Source organism: Ambystoma mexicanum, chromosome 10 (assembly GCF_040938575.1).
Source record: "Ambystoma mexicanum isolate Mex_15411 chromosome 10, UKY_AmexF1_1, whole genome shotgun sequence".
In the NCBI taxonomy this organism is placed as follows: Eukaryota; Metazoa; Chordata; class Amphibia; order Caudata; family Ambystomatidae; genus Ambystoma; species Ambystoma mexicanum.
In genome coordinates, this window is record NC_090932.1 from 524,613,195 (window position 1) to 524,629,189 (window position 15,995).

Sequence of the window (15,995 nt, forward strand, 5' to 3'; positions counted from 1 at the left end):
GCGGCTTCCATGTACTAAGCTTGGCTCCCAACCTCCTATGGCTCTCTAGAGACCAACACTCACTCCCCTCGGACTCTACAGGCCCCTTAATGACTACTTATCACGTTCTTTCTTCAAGCACAGCATTTAAAGTGGGGGGGGGATTCATAAGGGGAAGCCCATTTAAGTGACCATTGTTTTGGAGATGTTTTGTAACGTTTCTGTGTTAAGAAATGCAAATAGGCATTTTTATTCTGAAAGCACACACAAAGCCCCAGTTAACAGCCTAAATCTGCACTCCCCTTTGCCAATTACAATATATCACACAAAACATAGAATGTGATTTTTTTCATCCCATCATATATGAACCCTGCATTTGTCAAACACAAACACAAACACAAACAGGTAAGCTTTTCACACATTACATTTTGTTATACGTCTGGAAAATACAAAGGCCATTTGTTTGCCTTTTGCTGAATTGCATTCTGGTATTTGTAGTAATAATGCCACAATTAAACACTTTTAGCTTAACATGTTTCTGTCAGGATTTAAATATTTGAGTGGGTAACTTGCTATGGTATGTTTACTTTTCAAGTCATCTTCATAAAGCAGATGATTGTTGAAAGCCAGACATGGGGTTGAGGAGGGGAAATTATGAGAGGGCAGGTGAGTCCTGAAAATGTGCACAGGATGTGCATTAATGAAGCTCTCTTTTCATTTTGTAGTGAGCATCACTTGATAAGCCTAGTTATTATTTGCTATTAAATATTAAACAAAAGCATATAACTAATTTGGACAATATTTGTTACTTTTTTATTTTTACATTTGTAAAGCACACTAAGCTGGGAGGCATCGAGACGCTAGTATTGCCCAAACATACACACAATAAAAATAAAAAGCAATTGTTAAACTTCTGCAAAAACAAGTTAGTTTCAGTTAGCAAAACACAATCACCAACACAATCACCATATTTCTGCAATGCCTTCCATAGATAGTGTTTTCCAACCAAAGTTTCAAGACCTTTTGCATACGGTAGTACTACGAATTCGATCTGGGAAGAGATGTGTTCAAGTTCCTGAATTGCAGACCGGTCTCAAATAACCAATGTGCTCCCCGCCAAATCCTTTTATCACACTGTGCCTTATCTGCCAAAATGAAAAGTCTGTACAAGTGTACAGCTGACTGCGACTTCAAAAAACATTCCTCACTCCTGATATTGCCACAAAGTTAAATATTACTATTGACAATTCATATACTGGGCGTCACAGCGTATTTGTCTATGGCAAAATCTTTCTGTTTAACTTCCCATGAAACCTTTGCGCAATAAAAATTCATTCTGTGATATCACTGATGTCACTATTTATGGAAATTAAGGGGGCCCACAAATTATTTGCCGCTCAGGGCCCTGCAAATCCTAGGGTCAGTGGCACCTTACCCCACTAAAAGGTGAAATCCTGCCATAGTGGCAGACTGGAATCGGTTGCAACCAGCACACCATTCAGGCTCTTAGTTTTCTGGCTTGCTGCAACCTGCCTAAACATGAGAGTGTGGTGCCTGCTGAAGACGTTCCCTAGCTGAGGACATTGTTGCAGGCCGCTCCCCAACATCCGAGGCCATACACTGATACTGAGGTGGGCATTCCCTGCTGGAGCCATCGATGCGAGTGGTGGGGTGAAACAGCGGCCTGGAACCATTATTACATGGATGCAGTCAGCACATAGAAGGCTAGGGCTTAATGGGGCTGCCATAGCCTTACATGTAGCATATAGGGTGCTAGAAAACTACATGTGTCACTTCCTAAATTCAAGCACGGAAATCGCGAACAGAATACAAATGAATGGCTATGGGCAGAGAGAGAAGACCCAATAACCACATACATTCCTTAATAGTGGTGTAACTCCTGTTTTACGCAACAGATGTGTCACCCATAAAAATTGCGAAACATTGATTACGCAATAGTAGAAAGCAAAAGCGGTTGGAGCGATATGAGGAGATGTGGGTCGGGGGGTGGGGTTACGGAGGAGACAAGAGTCTGGGAGGGGGAGTGGTGATAAGGACATCAGTAAGCCAGTGTACGAGGGGTACATGGGCGGAGGTTCCGGGGCTGTCCCCACAGAGTTTGGGGGGCGGGGGTAAGGAGATCCGTTCCACATCTGCTGTTGAGTGTTGCGAAAAGGATATTTCATTGTCATCTCAATCAACATTAATAGCTTCTGTCAATGGTGTGTAACGTGTTATTTACAGGACACTCACCTGTCATTGAAATGGACTCATAGCGCTTGAGGTAGTCTGGGATCTCAGAGGACCGTAGTCTGACATTCCATAATAAATGTCACTGTGTAAAAGCATTGCCAACTGGAAGCATTCGGCACATTCATACTTTTCACATGGCCATTAACATAACATTTCACAAAGAATAGCATACCCATAGGTAAACTATAGAAACATAGACATTATTGGTGCCTGCCAGCATAGCAATGCTGCACTTGTATTGTGTGTGGCTGTGTTGTGGTATTTGCTACGCTATGGCAGCTGCATGACTGGCCACATTGCATCAGAACCCCATGTAAGGCGAAGTGGCTCTGCAGTTGGAATGCATGTGAGGTGTCAGTGGCCAATGGAGATGGTTGGGCCTAAGCAATCGTCTATAGATTGAGCGGGGTCTACGTTTTCACCATACTATTGCGTAATATGGCCCGGCAAGGTATTGAAGGCCTAGGAGGCATGCATGCCATGGACCGAATACCAGGATTAAAGTCATGGAAGGCACAGAAGCGTAAAATGAATCTAAGGAATAAACGGCATAGCAGGCATGAAGGGCCTAAAGGGCAGGCAAGGCTTAAAAAGGCATGGTAGGCTTGATAGGCATGGAAGGCATCTAGGGGATACAGAACATGACAGGCAGAAAAGGCATAGGAGGGGGTGAAAGGTGCCATGGAAGGCATACGAGAATTGCAAAGCCTGAAAGGTAATGAAGGATTAAAGGCATGGAGAGAATTAAAAGGCATAGAAGGCTTTGATGTCATGGAAAATATAAGCGAGCATAAAGAGCAGAATGTGGTCTTGCATTCATAAATTGCCGTTCTTCCACATAAGGGGAAAGTGAGGAGGCATCCAGTGCCTTCCTGTTTGGGGGTTCTGGGGTCTTCCTCCGTCTCTGGTTGTGGGTGCCTAGGTCTAGCTTTGTCTACGTCTGCCCTTTTCAGAAACAGATGGGCAGCACTATAAGCCCTGGTGGTTGATTGTACTGGGCCACTGGGGCTGTGCTCAATGTAGGAGTATCTCCTCCTTTTGGGCTTCGGTCTGGCCATGGGTTGGCATCAGCCAGTCTCCTTGCCTATGCTGTCTTTGGGTCGTGTGGCTGATTCTGGGTGCTGGTAGCTATGCCTCATAGTCTGACCTGTCTGATCATGAGATTCTGAAATAAGCAGTAATTCATGTGCATCATGACCATGGTTATGGTGGCCTCACACTGTGTTGGTGAACCAGCGACTCTCCCCCCTCATCTAAAAAACAAGTTGGCTGAGGTTGAAGAAGACTGGCCTGTTAGCTGGCTGGCCACTCAGATGGAGAAGTCAGACTTCTTTGGCTTCTGGGAGCTAGCAAATACACTTCACCTGGATCTCACCATCCAGCCAAACAAGTAGGAAACCTGCCTGGTAGGTGGGACCACAGTGGCGAGTGCTACATGCTAGTGTCAGAATTAGGATTTTACATTCGTGCCCATATTGTGCCTATTTTTCATAAGGCTTATGACTATATTTCTCCCTGATAGTGGATTTAATACTGCCTCAAATACATAGATGCTTACAGCAAAAGTGTAAAATCTCATAAAGTGCTAAAACAGTGCATAAATGCTGACAAAAAGTGCCAGCATTTTGTCAGCATTTATGCACTGTTTTAGCACTGTGGCTAGCTATGTTGAAGAAAATCCAGTACCCATTGTTTTAGGGTTATTCACATAAGGACATTCTCCTTATACATAGACTATATAGTGTTTACTCACGCAGTACCAAATTGGAATGTTCTTAGAACTTTGTTTGCTTGTTTGTTTATTTATAATGCGCGCCAGACCCAGGGATAACAGGACGCAGAGGAAACAAGAAGACCTTCAGTTTAGGTTACAAAGTAGAGTGTGGAATACAAGTCAGCATAAACAGATACGTAAAGTACACAATATAGTAAGAGTATAGATACAAGTGATACACAAAAATAGCACTGTACAGACGGGACAAAATAAGTAAAACACTCTGAAAACTATTTACAATGCAGGTGAGCTATAGGTACATTTTACACTACTGGTCATTGTCTTGGAGCCATTTGATAAGATTCTGTCTGAAGTGAACATAAGTTTCGTCAGTTCTCAGGGTGGGCGGCAAGGAGTTCCACAACTGTGCTGCTTTGACGGGGAAGCTACTGCCCCCTACTTTAGAAATTTTAAATCTTGGCACAGATAGGAAATTGGTATTAGCTATTCTAGTAGGTCTACTCAATGTTTGTCTGTTGACTCTCTTAGTAAGGTAAATAGGTGCCACGTTATTTAAGCATTTGTACGAGAGTGGGGCAGTTTTCATTCTGATTTATCACTCGTGGAGAGCCAGTTGTGATGCCTCCTAGTTACTGAGATGTGCTCTTTCCTGGCTAAATTTAGGGCAGCTCTAAGGGCATTATTCTGTAGTATTTATATTCTCCTGACCATGCATTTATTGGCACTTATATAGAGGGAGTTCCAGTAGTCCAATTGGGACAAAATAAGGGCTCTGGCTAGGATAAGACGGCTGTTCGTGGATAAGAATAGTTTGCCCGCTCTACTTAATTTGCATGTGTATGCAGTGGCAGGTGCCATAGAGTTTACTTGTTTGGTGAATGTGAGGGTGGAATCGAGGTAAAAACCTAGTGTTTTGACCTCTTTAGCGACTTTGATGGAATTCCCATCAATGTTAAAAGAGGTGTAATCAGGGCCACATTTTCTGAGGTTGGAAGTAGTACCCAGTATAATAAGCTCTGTTTTGTCATCATTCAGACATAGTCAATGGGTAGCCATCCATGCCTGATTGATGATTTAAACTCTATTTACCAAGGCCAAATTCTTATCATAACCCCCAGAAAGTGGTAAGAGAATCTGAGTATCATCTGCATATTTCGTGTAGGTGAGAACCAGATGGTCTAGATCATCGAAAAGGGTCTTGGTAAATATGTTGTACAGAGTGAGTGAGACACACAAACCCTGGGTCACTCCGCAGGTGATAGGGATAGGGTCTGCGGCAGCTGAGGGGGAGAGGACTCTCATCATCCTATTGCTAAGGAATGATTGTATCCAGACTATGGCCTCCTTGGAGAAGTGTGCTGCTGAGTCCAAGTGGCTGGATAAGAACTTGTGGTCCACAAAGTCAAAAGCAGACAAAAGGGCAAGAAGGAGAAGCAAGGCTGATTTTCCCTTGCCCCTAAGCTCATCAATTTGGGCCTAAAGATCGATAAGTGCTGTTCATGTGTTTGTATACATTTTATGACTAAAACTTAGTCTATTTTTATGAAAACGTGTTTATTATATCAATAAAATATGTATATATGATTATCACTACTGACCGAGCTTGCCCTTCCTTCCACCTATCTGAGTTAACTGTATTTGTATTTAAATTGTTGACTGCCCGTGTGACCACTTATTTTGGTTCTTTGATTCTTAACATTCCTCACGTCCACATTGAAGGGGATACCCATCCTTTTGTTACAAAAAGGCCAGAAGCCTCACTGGTGTTATTTTTCCCTTTTTCACTTTCTCATAGGGTTATTAGAAATGTAACTGACTGTCTATCTTGGAATGATTGATAACCTTCTATCAGAAAATAATGTATATGTTTGTTCTATATTTTGGCAATGTGCTTTGTTCAGTAACACACATAACAGTGTTTTTATTGTTAAAAAAAATAACATTTTTAAATCTTAAAAAGAGCCAGTTTACAAATGTAGTGCAATTCAATTATTTCATTTCCTTGTTATTTGTATAGATTATTTTGCACAAAAAAACCTCTGCTGCCTCCTAACTCAAAATACCCCTTTATTTCTTTTGGTCATGCAGCTGCTAGCAATGGTTGCTGAGGCTTAAGCAAACACACACCCAACAAGGTGACCCTCACCCGCATAGAAAGGGCCTGAAACAAAAAGTGTGGCAGAATGAGAGATAATGTACAAGAGAGAAAAAACACAAAGTGAGATAAAGCAGCATCGAAAGGGAGTGGGAGTCCTAGATTGGCATATGCTATGTCAGGTTGTGACGGATTGCCATTTGGCAAGGGTGTAGAAGCACTAGCTTTTTTTTTATTTGTATTCATTTATGCAATGATGCAGGTAATTCCATTTCTGAGTGGGAAATTTGCTTATCAGATTACCCTTTCATAAGCTCCATGCTGAAGACACAGTGTGTACTTGTGTCCTGCTGCATCAGTGTCCTGATTTTCAGTGCCTTCCCTACCAGTGGCACAGAACATGTCCACAGGTCACAGGAGCCCATTTGACAGCTTCAGTGAGAGCCAAATCTCTGCAGAATAGGTCTGCAGTGCAGAGGCTGCATCTTGAAATAAAAGCCAGACATGAGTTATGGTATGGTGGATTGCATTGTTCTAATTATTACAGCAACAGCATTGTTATATCACACATGTGTCAGCCCTGTGAGCCCATGCTCGGATGTGTTAGGATTATGTGTATTCTCACCAGACAGGCTGGACCTTGCCACTCCTGGCATGACTGTAGCCTTGGTGGATTGCCTCTCTTTGCTCCTTTGTAAGGCCAGGTAACAACCTTCCCAGAAGACAGCCACTCCACAGGAAGCTGGCCTGAGAACAGGAACCAAAGGGCATGCCAATTCACAAAAGGTTTGGCCTTACACGAGGGTGCTGCATTTCAAATGGTCTTTGATCATAAATAGAAGCATGTGGAACAATCCTGTTCCAAACGTTAAAGTACTCATCATTAAAAAAAAATTCAAAGTGTGTCTAGTCTTCAAGTTTAATTCAGAATATTGTGTTTACAGTTTGATTCACACTATCAGGGGCAACTGTTGCCAATCACGTGTAAAAGTGAAGGATGTGCCAATTGTGTGCTTTTACTGGCCCATAATTGTTTTTTATTTTCATTATTTCTGTATTTGTTCCACTAAAGACTGAATGGGAAATATTTATATGTTGCCCTGTTCCCCTTTAGTAACTGTTAAGATGGCAGGGATCAAAATTGGGATTTGTGGAGCAGGAGCTGAAAGTAGCTCCTGGGTGTCAGGTGCTCTTACCAGGAGCTGATTGCCATGGCCCAGGAGCTACTTAGAAAGTCTTCAAAGTGAAGTGTAATTTATGATTCTTTGCATTTACATTTGGCTAAATGTTTCCCAGTGTTTTCTGCTGCACGCACTTGCTCTTTGTCTTCCCAAGCATCTTGCACATTAGTATTTATTTTGTTTTGGGATTCTCAGCCTGGATCTCTCACCCCCCACTCCCACTTGCCTCTCATAGGATCCCTGATTCAGACCTCATGGCCAGAATGGTTGTGTTTGCACAGGAGTGCTTTTAAAATTCTGTCTGGAGCCCTGTGCACCAATTTACCTGCTCTTTTTTTTCTTTTTCTTTTTGGCGTATTTTGTATTTTTTTAATTCTTTATTTATACATTCTGTAGAATAACAAATAACAGTCAAAAACAAAAAACAAAAGACTAGAACTACATGCAGATAGAAATTACATATTTACAATTAATGAACTAGTACAAATTCAGAAATTCATCCCAGATTTTTGCATGTAAATGAAGTTTCCCTTGCCTCTTCAAAATTACCTTCTTTATGCTTGCAAGACAGGTCATCTCATCTATCCAGTCCATAGCTATCGGAGCAATTTGTGACTTCCAGTCTCTTAAAATCATTTTTTTGCATATCAAAGCCCCTCTGAACAGAATTTTTTTCTGAGATAGCGAAAGGGCCTCAAGCAAGTCATCACTTCCTAAGACCATCATTTTGAAGTCTAAATCAATATCCGAATTTAGAATTCATAAACAAATGGTACACACATCATGCCAAAATCCACGAACTTGTATACATTCCCAGAGCATATGTTCTAGACTACCCACCTCCTTCCCACAACTCCAGGAGTCATCAGAATCCAACATACCTCTCTTCATCAGCCTTTCCAGACTCCAATATACTCTATTGAGGATCTTTATTTGTCTTGACCGTTCATCCAAGTTAATCAAACAAAGTTTTAAATTAGCACACATTCCTAGCCACATCTCAGATGAAATCACATAGCCCAACCTCCTGCTCCAATCTTCTCTTAGTTCTGAATTCTCTTTATAGTCTGACATAATTTGATTGCACACCCTACTTGCTATTGATCCTTTGCCCGGTTCCCTTTCCGTAAGAAAGAGATCTACGGTTACATCCCCCCGTCCATTCACTTCTCCAATACAGTGTTTCAACTTTCTGAAATCATCATTTGAATAATTGTCAATATTATATTTTGCACCTAACTCGTCACTATCAATCCATTTACCATCTTTGTTGATATCACTAACCCAATTTATTCCACTAACAAACCACTACGGCCAGAATAAAGTTTTACCCCCTATCAGTAATTGTTGGGTTCAACCAAATAGAAGCATTAGATGACTTTAAAGTCACTACATTTCATGTAGATTCTTCCATGTCTCCCTCAAGAATACAGTCATAGGAGTTTTCCTATTATGCCTACTTGTGGCCGGAAGAACTGCCCTAGGAGGAAGCGGACCCAATAAACTCATTGATCTCGGTTAAGTGTTTCCCAGTGTTTTCTGCCGCACGCACTTAGCCTTTGGCTTCCCAAGCGTCTGCCGCATTAATGTTTATTTTATTTTTGGATTCTCAGCATGGTTTCTCTCCCATCCCTCCCCTTGCCTCTGACAGGCCCCCTTAATCCAGACATCTTGAGCAGAACACCACTATTAAGGGGTTTTCCCAGGGTAGCCTTGCCCGGGCAACCACTAAGGGCTACAGCTAAGGGCAGCTCCTTCCCAGAGCAGCTCCCACCGCCTGTCTGCCCTTGGACACCTGAAAAAGCATCCGACAACAACAACAAAGGTAAAGTAGCATAGGCAATGAGCACAGCCATTACTGTGCTCAATTAAAACTGTGCCACTTCTTCATTGCTATCATTGAATCAAAACATTGTGTAGATTACCTTCTACGCTCCTAAAATAGCCTGATAGATGTGCTTAGAGGGCAGACAAAGTGTTGCATGGGGATGTATTTTGGGGAAACAGACAATGTGTTGGAGTAGATCTGAAGGTTGGCCCATTGGAGGTGGCCAATATATTGCACTTAGAAATGGGAGTGTTAGCCAAAAGGTTGCACTTAGAAGAAACATTGGGGGTAGCCAATGTGCTGCAATTAGAAAGAACCTTGCGAGTGGCCAATGTGTTGCACTAGAAATGCAAACGATAGCCAGTGTGTTGCAAATGGAAATGTGAGGGTTAGCCAGTGTTGCACTTAGAAATGTGAGGGTTAGCCAATGCATTGCACTTGGAAATGCAAGGGTTAGTCAATGTGTTGCCCTTAGAAATGTGAGGGTTAGCCATTGGCCCTCATTACGACCCTGGCGGAAAGGGGTTTACGCCGGCGTAAACCATGGCCCCCCTTTCCGCCTGAGTACGAGTTCCCGTAGCGCCATGGTGATTTTTACGCCTGCTTTTTGCAGGCGGAAAAATCCATGGCGCTAAGGGACTTGTTGTTAATTACGCCACCGTAATTTACGGTGGCGTAATTAACGCCTTCCCCACTCCCATTATGCCCTATGGGGCAAAAATGGGAATGGGGAAGGGTAAATGGGGATTGGGGACTTACCGCCCCGCCAAGGTCGGAATGGGGCGGTAAGTCCGCCAACCCCCATGGCGGAGTTGGCAGCTTAGCGCCATGGACCATGGTGCTAATAGCGCCATGGTCCTCCGCCAGGGTCGTAATGAGGGCCATTGTATTTCACTGAGGAACTTGAGGGTTAACCAATCTGTTGCACTTCGAAGGAAACTCGGTGGCCGATATGTTGCACTTGGAAGGAACCTTGGGGTTAGCCAATGTATTGCACATAGAAACGTGAGGGTTAGCCAATGTGTTGCATTTAGAAGGATCCCTGGGGGTGGCCGGGTTTTGCACTTAGAAGGAACCTTGGGGTTAGCCAATGTGTTGCACTTAGAAATATGAGAATTAGCCAATGTATTGCACTTAGAAATGTGAGGGTTAGCCAAACTGGCTAGTGCACCCAGAGGACTCTCTCACACGGACAACCTGATCAAACAGTGGCATCAATAACAAAGCTGCATCAGAGCCTCAAGGTACGTATAAACAAACCACTTCGGTGGACATCTGCCCACACGCGACATCTACCCACACACACACACACATCAGAATTCAACGATGACCTATGACAAATTCCATCTAGCTGGGCACAGAATGTTATCACCTCCTTACACTAGATGAAGCCTTGACACCTTTGCCATCAGAATACAGTGATGACCTATGGTAAAATTCAGTCCAGCTGGACACACAAAGGGTCTCTTGCACTCTCACACTCTCCTGACCTCCCTCAGCACATGACCATATGCCTGATATTTTGGGTTGCTTACTGGAGCCTGGCCAGCCAACCTAATTACTTATCTTGGCCAAATGCAGACACGCATTGTAAGCCTTTACTGAGAATTTTCCCACACTCTGGACAGCGGTCCCCGAGGGCGTTCTCACCACAAGCGTGTTGAGACAAAAGTAATGGGAAAAGGTGCAATATACATGACTATTACTGTACAAATGTACGTTCCTGGGACACATCTGTCAGGTTCCACAGGTAAACTTTATTCCAGTTACACTTAATATGGTACACATGAACCACTGGGTCCTACCTCCCAGGCTGGGCCACACCAAAAGACATCCCCTGGAACCTTCCCCACAAGCGTTCCTGCAGTCACAGGAAAACATTCTCTCAGTCACACCAACATTCTCTCAAGCATTCCCATGCACCTGCATTCACACCAAGCACGATGCAACACATCTCCCTCCTTCACACACACACACACAATACACAAAAGAAAACATACAGGGGAGCACTCATACGAGCCATCTTTTTATGAGAGATGCAACTCAAAACACATACAGAGGGCGTCCCCCCAAATACTGCTGTGCCTCCAGCTACAGCCATTCATACCCGCAGAAGGCGCCCCCCCTATCTACCCACACTCTACTTCTCTAATCAGAAGCGGAGGGCATCCCCCAACATACTGGATGTGCCTCCAACAGTACCCACTCATTCTTACTGAAGACTTTCCCCGCTATCTACCCATACTCCAATTCACATAGTCAAAAGAATGGGAAGGCGCCCCCCCTTATTCACAAATACATCTGACCCATTTCTCACCACACCTTTAATCTGCATGTCTGCACAATACCCATTCCTCACTTCATTTTATTCCAGCATGTATACACAATGCTCATTGACTAAACCTCACACCGGAGGAAGGATCCCACACGGTCGCTATACACTCAATTGTGTTGGCGTGGTGTCTAATATGCTAGAACAATGACACTTTCAAGTTTGACATTGCACTAAATATCCCCAAAGGAAACATCTGTTGACCTGGACTTCCTTATACAGGTCACACTAACCATACTACCACTGAATTTTTTTTTGTTCAAAGTTTCTACATATCCTACACTTAATGAGATGAGAATCGCATCCTAAATGTCCATAGCTGACTAAACGCAGCTCTAACCTGAAAATTCTCAAACACGTTAGTCCCTATGATTATGTTCACATAACATCTAACCACTTCCACTGCACCTGCATAAATACGTATTATCATGACAGACACTGTGGTACTTGACCTAAAAGTCCATGTTGCCCTGCACACCAAAAGCCCAAGTTCTGCCAACACCCACAAGTCCATGAAACGGGTAACTACTATAAAGCTACAACTTCCTCAAAAGAGTTAAGCTAATGCATTCACCCTGATCTCTCTCACTTGTCTTATCAGCGTGACTATTTATCTAACATGCAATACAGAACTCGTCACCAGCATTCCATTCCACCGTATGTAACATTTCTTACCACTTTACCCATCCAAAACTTGAAACACTTAAATGAATAAAATATGGCTAACGACCAAAATTTCTTTTCAAAACACAGGTTTTTACAAAGGATACATTGCCAACCGCTTCTCCAACAATGCAGGATACAAAGAAAAACAATGATGCAGGTTCTTGTCCCCTCGTCTTCTTTTACATCCATCACGTTGGGCCTCTACACAATAGTCTAGGGTGGCCAACTCTTTGATAGTCTTTGGCGGAAACTTGCCTACAAGGCGGTGATGAATTCACGTTTGGCCCACCCCTTTTTTTAATTTAAATTGTTTTAATGGCTCTTAATTCCTAGCTCCTTGGGAAGTGATGGTAACGTTTTTTAACTACAAACATGACCATCACGACCTCAGGAACAAAGCATTAGCATTTGAATTAAGCCAGGTGTCAGAGCGCTACAGCTCGACCTGTAGGCTCAAAAGGAGCCAGGGCTGCAGAGCCGCCCTTAGAAAGAAAGCAGCAGGCAGCAACGCCATGCTGTGTAAATGGCCACTTCAGTTTGCAGAGTGGCTGTGCTGGAGGCAGGTTGTTCCAACACAAATTGGGACAACCTGCTTCCCACACAGCCACTCTGCAAACTGCGGGACAATCCCGTGAAATCTGGGACAGTTGGCCACCCTACAATAGCTTAGCCAGCTTTTGGTAGGCCCGCACAGGTTACAACACTCAACATTTCCCCTCTGGCATCCGCTTCCTTACGCAGATGCACGACGCAAGAACAATTTACTTCAAAGAGGCTGCATTGCTGGTTGAGGCCATAACGATATTTTTCCCCTTTCCCTCTTTTTTTTTCCGAGTGTCGGAAGCCTCATTCCTGTAACTTTACCATCACTCACGGGTATTTCAAACTTCCCTTCATCGTTATCCGCCGCATGGATTGCGAATAACATAGCCCTCATTTCCATTTCATTTACAATGTTATGTGTCCAGAATCTGTCCCTCATTTCCTTTACACCATATGCGTTCGGAATCTGTCCCTCATTTCTTTTACAACGGCATACTTGCCAACCCTACCGATTTAGGCGGTAGGATACTGCTTTTTAAGCAGTCCTACCGCCTACAGATTTGTGTACCCAATCCTACCGCTATTTATAGTGGCAGGTTTATGTCCTCACCAGCTCTGGCTTTTGCATTGGAGTTGGGCCCTAACACAGCTGTGGAACTGCAGCGAGGGAGAAGTCAGTCTGTGTGTGCGAGTATTTTATTTTGATGGATGATGTTGGTGTATGCCACCTCTGTGACTGATCTGCCAGATCAAGTCATCAGTACAATTGTGTGTCATGCTTTAAAAATATTTCCGTTTGCAGTTTTGAAGTGAACCTAGAAGTTGAAAGAACATGCACTTAATTTTTCAAATTTCTTTTTTTACAATTAATTGCTAGTTTGTTATTCTTAAACCTAAGGAGTAAAAGTAAGTGCAACAGTGTTTCAAGGATGGACGACCTTTGTCATATTTTATTTTGTTTACATTTGTTTTCCGTATTTCTGAGAGTCGGTAGTTAATATTTCTCTGCTCATCAACTACCCACTTTATGATTTGCTTGACTGTTTTAAAATTCTTGTTTTTTGCCTCTTTACCATGCCCCATTCTAAGCATGTTACGTTCAAGGTGACATCATGTTTCTAATAAGTATTTTGACAGCGCAGACTACAGTTTTAGGGGTGGAGGACATCATGTCTGGCTATCTCATAGTTTTTATTGACTCACTAATTCGTTTGTGTACACCGAGCCGCTTCTGGGTTAGTGTGTGAATGGATAGCTGAAGATGCATGTGTTTCTGTGTGCAAAGTTTATGAAGAGATTGACAGTGGTATGTTTGAATTGGAATATTAGGTATTGTTAATGAGGTTAAGGCTGACCACAATGGAATAAATGCCCTGTCAATATCCTCTGTATTAAGATTGTTGGCTTAATTAATAGTCCCCCACCCCTATATCCTGCTATGTTCTATTGTTTATTCAGTGTATTTGTAAATTATTTACCTTAGACTTCTGTCAGTTTCCTTTTCTTGCTTTACTAGCTTTGGACCTTTGTTCACTGGGCGACCAGGTGTAAGGTTTGTGGCGTTTATTGTTTTAGGCTGTTTTACTTGTTATTTGACAAAACAGTATGTAGTTGCAACTGTTCTTTTTCTTCTGTGTGTATTTAAATTCTGTACTTTTAAATAAAGTTTAAAAAACAAGTACTGGTAAAGTCAACAGTTTTGGGTTTTGTGTAGACATTGGATAAGAATTTTCCAGGCAATACTACAATGGTGCTACCCCTTCATAGATGACAAAAGCTGGGAATGTTGCGATTACTTAGGCATATGATGGCTGGTAGTGCCAAGTACATGCCTATATAATTACTATACACAAGCCAAAAATGTTACTGTTGCCAATGCATGTTTTAATAGGAATACAGTGCCAGGAACAGATGCAAGAACACACATTTGCATACATATTAAGTGGTTTAAGGCGCGCTTTGTTGAGTCATTTTCATTACACCAGGCCCTTGTTTTCAGCTGCAAAAAAGCAATTACCTTTCAGTAGAATGCTTAGTAATAAGATCCGGGGGGGCAGGAAATGGGTAGGAATGGCCATATGGACTAGAATGACCATGAGTAGTCAATGGCTGGATAAAAAGTGAAACACAGCCTCTGTGACCCTACTCACACACCATCTCTCTGTTATCTTCACTGCCAATGCCAATAGTTTCGACATGTAGGCAGCACGCACAATGCCACCTAACCATTTGCGGCCCATATCTATCTGCCTCCTCACTTAAATGGAAGTCTAACTAGTCTGTTGCATGCAAGGGGACTATGCTGTCTGCCTCTGAGCTTGGGTGGATACCCCTGCTACGTTTTTCTTTTTTCAATGTGGTGCCCAAATGTGCAGAGCACAATGATAAGAGGCCGGTGGTGTGTAGGAAGGTCAGCCCCACTGCTTCTCATCATTGTACTATTAGAGTTGGAGGCTCTGAGTAACAGGAGAGGAAATCCCTCCTCTTCAGTCAGCCAGTGCGCTCTGTGTGAGGAGGATGGTGGTCGTGGATGGTGTTGGCATGCTAAAGGTGCGAGCAGGAGGTAAGTCAAATGTAAATGTTTATGGGTATGTTGTTTAATGTGTTTGTATGCATGCATGTGTGAGTGTTTGCTTTTAAATGAGCATGCATGCAAGGAGTTGTCGAAGTGCTGTATGAATGCACATGTGAGGTGTGTGTGTGTGTGTGTGTGTCTGGCCTGCTGCACTGAGTGCGTGAAGGGGCAGCAGGCATTTAGTTGTGGGGTTTGGGGATGTATGAAGTGGCAAAGTAAATATGATGAGTGCTATTACAAAGCTAGACTGGCATACCTGAGTGCAGCCGATCCAGAATTACTTTCTTACTTTGGTATTGTATATTACATAGCTAGAATGGCATTATTTGGTGCAGCTAGTTTATCTATATTTTCCTAGTGTGGTGTTGTATGTTTTACTGGGAAAGGTTAAAGCAAACATGAGGAGTACTTTTACATAGCTAGACTGGCATACTTGGGTGCAGCCAGTCTAACTATAATTTCTTACTCTGTCATTTTATTTTTTAATGGGCACCAAATGTAAAGCAAACATGGTGGGTGCTCTTACATAGCAAGACTAGTCTTCATTGGTGCAGCCAGTTTGAATATACTCTTTTTGGTACATGGCTACTGTGCATCAAGGGTAAAGTAAACAAGGGTTATTACATGGCTAAACCGACCTCCATTGATGACACTGGTTTGGCCATATATGATTACTGTAGCATTGCATTTTGTGGTCATCAACGGTAAAGCAAATATCATTAAGTGCTATTACCTGACTACACTGGCATACTTTAGTGCAGCTAGTCTGGACATATTTTCTCATGGTGGCATGGCATTTTTGGCTGTC

General features: G+C 42.8%; 1 protein-coding gene across 4 annotated transcripts in view; it reads right to left on the minus strand.

Moving 5' to 3' along the window:
• TM4SF19 (transmembrane 4 L six family member 19) overlaps window positions 1–15,995 on the minus strand; it is a 280,038-nt gene that overhangs the window by 178,615 nt on the left and 85,428 nt on the right. The gene's annotated exons all lie outside the window — the stretch shown is intronic.